Source organism: Mizuhopecten yessoensis, unplaced genomic scaffold, assembly GCF_002113885.1.
Source record: "Mizuhopecten yessoensis strain PY_sf001 unplaced genomic scaffold, ASM211388v2 scaffold6169, whole genome shotgun sequence".
Classification (NCBI taxonomy): Eukaryota; Metazoa; Mollusca; class Bivalvia; order Pectinida; family Pectinidae; genus Mizuhopecten; species Mizuhopecten yessoensis.
In genome coordinates, this window is record NW_018406415.1 from 2,162,239 (window position 1) to 2,169,845 (window position 7,607).

Genomic DNA, 7,607 nt, shown 5'->3' on the forward strand with positions numbered 1-7,607 from the left:
CATCATATACCTCCTCCCTTACATCATATACCTCCTCCCTTACATCATTGACCTCCTCTCTTTCATCATATGCCTCCTCCCTACCACCAAAAACCTCCTCCCTACCATCATATACCTCCTCTATACCATCATTTACCTCCTCCCTACCACCAAATACCTCCTCCCTACCATCATATATCGACCACCTACCATTATATTCTTTCTACCTACCATCATATACCTCCTACCTACCATCATATACCTCCTCCCTTACATCATTTACCTCCACCCTTACATCATATGAATCCTCCCTACCACCAAATACCTCCTCCCTACCATCATATACCTCCTCCTTTACATCATATACCTCCGCCCTTACATCATTTACCTCCCTTACATCATAAGCCTCCTCCTTTACATCATATACCTCCTCCCTAATATCATATACTTCCTCCCTAACATCCTATACCTCCTCCCTTACATCATTTACCTCCTCTCTACCATCATATGCCACCTCCCTTACATCATATACCTCCTCCTTTACATCATATACCTCCTCCCTTACATCATATACCTCCTCCCTTACATCATAAACCTCCTCCTTTATATCATATACCTCCTCCCATACATCATATACCTCCTACCTACCATTTTATACATCCTCCCTAACATCATAATTATATATCCTCCCTAACATCATATAACTCCTACCTACCATCATATACCTACTACCTACCATTATATACCTCCATCCTAATATCATATACCTCTTCCCTACCATCATACACCTCCTACCTACCATCATATACTTCCTCCCTACCAGCATATACCTCCTCCCTAACAACATATACTTCCTCCCTTACATCATATACCTCCTCCCTTACATCATATACCTCCTCCCTAATATTATATACCTCCTCCCTTACATCATTTACCTCCTCCCTTACATCATATACCTACTCCCTTACATCATATACCTCCTCCATAACATCATATACATCCTACCTACCATTACAAACCTTCTTTCTAACATCATATACCTCCTCCCTTACATCATATACATCCTCCCTTACATCATATACCTCCTCCACATCATATAACTCCTCCCTACCATCATATACCACCTCCCTAATATCATATACTTCCTCCCTACCAGCATATACCTCCTCCCTTACATCATATACATCCTCCCTTACATCATATACCTCCTCCACATCATATAACTCCTCCCTACCATCATATACCCCTTACATCATTTACCTCCTCCCTTACATCATAAACCTCCTCCGTTACATCATATACCTCCTCCAATACATCATATAACTCCTCCCTACCATCATATACCTACTACCTACCATGATATTCCTTCTACCTACCATCATATACCTCTTACCTACCATCATATACCTCCTCTCTAATATCATATACTTCCTCCCTACCATCATACACCTCCTCCATAACATCATATACTTCCTCCCTACCAGCATATACCTCCTCCCTAAAATCCTATACCTCCTCCCTTACATCATATACTTCCTCCCTTACATCATACACCTCCCTTACATCATTTACCTCCTCCCTTACATCATATACCTCATCCCTTACATCATAGACCTCCTCCCTTCCATTATATACCTCCTCCCTTACATCATATCCCTCCTCCCTTACATCATATACCTCCTCCCTACCATCATATATCTACCACCTACCATTATATTCCTTCTACCTACCATCATATACCTCCTACCTACCATCATATACCTCCTACCTACCATCATTTACCTCCTCCCTTACATCATATACCTCCTACCTACCATCATATACCTCCTCCCTTACATCATATACGTCCTACCTACCAAAATATACCTCCTTCCTAATATCATATACTTCCTCCCTACCAGCATATACCTCCTCCCTACCATCATACACCTCCTCCCTTACATCATTACATCATATACCTCCTCCTTAATATCATATACTTCCTCCCTAACATCATATTCCTCCTCCCTTACATCATAGACCTCCTCCCTTCCATTATATACCTCCTCCCTTACATCATATACCTTCTCAATACCATCATACACCTCCTCCCTAACATCATATACGTCCTCCCTAACATCCTATACCTCCTCCCTTACACCATATACCTCCTCCCTTACATCATAGACCTCCTCCCTTCCATCATCTACCTCCTCCCTTACATCATATACCTCCTCCGTTACATTAGTTACCTCCTCCCTTACATCATATACATCCTCCCTTACATCATAAACCTCCTCCCTTACATCATATACCTCCTCCCTTACATCATATACATCCTACCTACCATTATATACCTTCTTTCTTACATCATATACCTCCTCCCTTACATCATTTACCTCCTCCCTTACATCATATAACTCCTCCCTTACATCATAAACCTCCTCCCTTACATCATATAACTCCTCCCTACCATCATATACCTACTACCTACCATTATATTCGTTCTACCTACCATCATATACCTCCTTCCTACCATCATATACCTCCTCCCTAATATCATATACCTCTTCCCTACCATCATACACCTCCTCCAAAACATCATATACTTCCTCCCTACCAGCATATACCTCCTCCCTAACATCCTATACCTCCTCCCTTACATCATATACCTCCTCCCTTACATCATATACCTCCTCCCTTACATCATATACCTCCTCCCTTACATCATACACCTCCCTTACATCATAAACCTCCTCCCTTACATCATATACCTTCCCCCCTACATCATAGACCTCCTCCCTTCCATTATATACCTCCTCCCTTACATCATATACCTCCTCCCTTACATCATTTACCTCCTCTCTTTCATCATATACCTCCTCCCTACCATCATACACCTCCTCCATAACATCATATACTTCCTCCCTACCAGCAAATACCTCCTCCCTAACGTCCTATACCTCTTCCCTTACATCATATACCTCCTCCCTTATATCATATACCTCCTCCCTTACATCATACACCTCCTCCCTTACATCATATACCTCCTACCTTACTTCATAAACCTCCCCCCTTCCATTATATTCCTCCTCCCTTACATCATTTACCTCCTCCCTACCATCATATACCTCCTCCCTTACATCATATACCTCCACCCTAACATCATACACTTCCTCCCTTACATCTTATACCTCCTCCCTTACATCATTTACCTCCTCCCTTACATCATATACCTCCTCTCTATCATCATTTACCTCCTCCCTTACATCATATACCTCCTCCATTACATCATTTACCTCCTCCCTTATATCATTTACCTCCTCTCTATCATATTATACCTCCTCCCTTACATCATATACCTCCTCCCTTACATCATATACCTCCTCCCTAACATCATTTGCCTCCTCTCTATCATCATATACCTCCTCCCTTGCATCATATACCTCCTCCCTTACATCATTTACCTCCTCCCTTACATCATATACCTCCTCTACATCATCATATACCTCCTCCCTTACATCATATACCTCCTCCCTAACATCATTTACCTCCTCTCTTTCATATTAAACCTCCTCCCTTACATCATATACCTCCTCCATTACATCATTAACCTGCTCCCTTACATCATTTACCTCCTCCTTTACATCATATACCTCCGCCCTTACATCATAAACCCCCTCACTTGCATCATATACCTCCTCCCTTTCATCATATACCTCCTTCCTACTGTCATATACCTCCCTTACATCATATACCTCCTACCTACCATCATATACCTCCTACCTACCATCATATACCTCCTCCCTTACATCATATGCCTCCTCCCTACCATCATATACCTACTACTTACCATTATACTCCTTCTAGCTACCATCATATACGTCCTACCTACCATCATATACATCCTCCCTAATATCATATACCTCCTACCTAACATCATATACCTTCTCCCTAATATCACATACTCCTCCCTTACATCATAAACCTCCTCTCTTTCATCATATGCCTCCACCGTACCACAAAATACTTCCTCCCTACCATCATATACCTACCACCTTCCATTATATTGCTTCTACCTCCCATCATATACCTCCTTCCCACCATCATATACCTCCTCCCTTACATCATATACCTCCTCCCTTACATCATATACCTCCTCCCTTACATCATATACCTCCTCCCTTACATCATAGACCTCATCCCTTACATCATATACCTCCTCCCTAACATCATATACCTCCTCCCTACCATCATATACCTCCTCCCTACCATCATATACCTCCTCCCTTACATCATATACCTCCTCCCTTACATCATATACCTCCTCCCTTACATCATAATCCTCCTCCCTACCATCATATACCTCCTCCCTTACATCATTTACCTCCTCCCTTACATCATATGCCTCCTCCCTTACATCATATACCTCCTCCCTAAAACCTCCTCCCGACCATCATATACCTCCTCCCTTACATCATATACCTCCCCCCATACATCATATACCTCCTCCCTTACATCATTTACCTCCTCCCTTACATCATACACCTCCTCCCTTACATCATAAACCTCCTCCCTTACATCCTATACCTCTTCCCCTACATCATATACCTCCTCCCTTACATCATAATCCTCCTCCCTACCATCATATTCCTCCTCCCTTACATCATTTCCCTCCTCCCTTACATCATTTACCTCCTCCCTTACATCATTTACCTCCTCCCTTACATCATACACCTCCTCCCTTACATCATAAACCTCCTCTTTACCATCATATACCTCATCCCTTACATCATAAACCTCCTCTTTACCATCATATACCTCCTCTCTATCATCATATACCTCCTCCCTTACATCATATACCCCCTCCCTTACATCATATACCTCCTCCCTTACATAATATACCTCCTTCCTACCAGCATATACCTCCTCCCTACCATCATATACCTATCATATACCTCCTCCCTTACATCATATACCTCCTACCTTACATCATATACCTCCTCCCTACCAGCATATACCTCCTCCCTACCATCATATCCCTCCTCCCTTACATCATATACCTCCTCCCTCCCATCATATACCTCCTCCCTTACATCATAATCCTCCTCTCTACCATCATATCCCTCCTCCCTTACATCATAAACCTCCTCTCTACTATCATATACCTCCTCCCTTACATCATATACCTCCCCCCATACATCATATACCTCCTCCCTTACATCATATCCCTCCTCCCTTACATCATAAACCTCCTCCCTTACATCCTATACCTCTTCCCCTACATCATATACCTCCTCCCTTACATCATATACCTCCTCCCTTACATCATATACCTCCTCCCTTACATCATAAACCTCCTCCCTTACATCATATACCTCCTACCTTACATCATATACCACCTCCCTTACATCATATACCTCCTCCCTTACATAATATACCTCCTCCCTTACATCATAAAACCTCCTCTCTTACATCATATACATCCTCCCTTACATCATATACCTCCTACCTTACATCATTTACCTCCTCCCTTACATCATACACCTCCTCCCTTACATCATAAACCTCCTCCCTTACATCATATACCTCCTACCTTACATCATATACCTCCTACCTTACATCATTTACCTCCTCCCTTACGTCATAAACCTCCTCTTTACCATCATATACCTCCTCTCTATCATCATATACCTCCTCCCTACCATCACTTACCTCCTCCATACCATCATATACCTCCTCTCTCCCATCATACACCTCCTCTCTTGCATCATATGTTCCCCCCTTTCTTTTCCTTTTTTTCTGTTCTGCCTTTTTCTTTCTTTTTCCTCGACGTTATCTTGCTCTTCTCCTGCTCCTACTTTCTCTTCTTCTTCTTTCCTATATTTCCATACCTTTCTCTCTTTACCCTTTAGGATCTTTCCAAATCTCGCTTCCTGCCATCTTCCATCGTTTACCTATCATACCCCATTTTTCATCTCTCCCTTTATCATGCGTTCTTATTCACACAGGCGCTTTTCACACTTCAACCGTTAAAAACAACGCTCTGATGTCTGGTCTGATACGCATTCCCGATAACATTCTATTCTCCTCAATTACAGAGATGTTAATTATTAATTGCCAATATTGTCACGATTTCCTGTTTAGATCCGTTTGATGAGGTAATATTTAACCCATTTGTCCAATAGATCTAGCGATAAAAGTAGTCCCGTTGGGATGTAGCTTTAATCCTATTTCTGTAGAATTTTTATCGTACAAAAATCTCTATAATAAATAGCGACACTGTCGGACGAGCGGAAATGAACAACGTATTAATATAAGTTTTATTAATGGACGAATTTCATTCGTTCCCAAATCCAAGAGGTGTTGTTAATATTTCAATGTGTCATAGAGCTAGGCTGAATGGGATATTTTGTTACCGGTAAGTGCTTTTGTATTGTATACAGTAACGCATATTAATTAGCAGATTTACAAATGTATAAAAAAAAAAAAAGCTCATTAGAATCCAGCGCGCGTGCCTATAGAAACTCTGTGGCAATAAAAATACAATAAATGATACAAGTTGTTACTCGTGTGAATCACTACCAGAACCGGAAGTCATCTGGGAATATATTTGATCCTGTTTCATCCTTTAAAACCGCACACACATGTCATAGCAACCATGCAGGGACGGATTCATTAGCGNGGGGGGGGCTTGCTGTTGAATACACACATTCATATGAGTTCTATATGCATGTCTCTCCCTTCATTCATTCATTCTTCATTCTTTATTAGCCAAAAGTCCTTGGGCTTATAGGTACATACATATATCCGTATCACATTATCTAAACATAATTAGAATAGAAAGGAGAGGGACACCACTGTATACATAAAACACCGTTCAATAATGTGACTATAAAAATACTTATTTTACACATTACAGTTATGAAACACCACAATACATAAACCTTTAAATAACGCCTCTTAAATGCTAAATATAAATAGTTCCCTAAATTGGATAGCTCTCTAACATTATTCATATTAAGTAGTTGTATTACTTTAAAGATGGAGGCAACCATCTTGGATCCAAGTGGTACACGAATTTCCCATTGAGAAACCCATTTTACTGTGAGAAACATTAATGATAGCGTGTTTATAGCCAATGGCGAAATAAAAGGGTTAATTTACCTCACCCTACTCCCATTTTCTGAGGGCAGTCTATTTCTAATTGTAAATTGTTTGCTGAAACATGTTAGGATCACAATATTTTGTGTCTTTAATTTCATATTTTTCAGGGGTTGGGGTCGGGGGAGAGACCCTCATACTCCCTCGAACACGTATGCTACGCCACCTCGCTTCGGTTGCTGTATTTGGTATCAGTTGCGGAAATTACAATTTCTAAAACATTTCCCTTTCCTTTTTCCGGAAATTTTGAATCTGCTCTTGTTAGCCGTGTGATTGACTGATTGATTATGATCTGATCCCAAAATAACTTATTCCAACTGTGCCTCAGAAAGCTATTTTACTGTTAAATTTGTGCTGTTCACAACATTATATTCACACCCGTCTACCTCAATCAACGAAATATTGTCAAGATAAGCTCTTGTATACTGTGAGGGGTTCGTTGGTGGTCAGACTTTTTATTTTTCGAAAAAAATAAACAGTGGAGG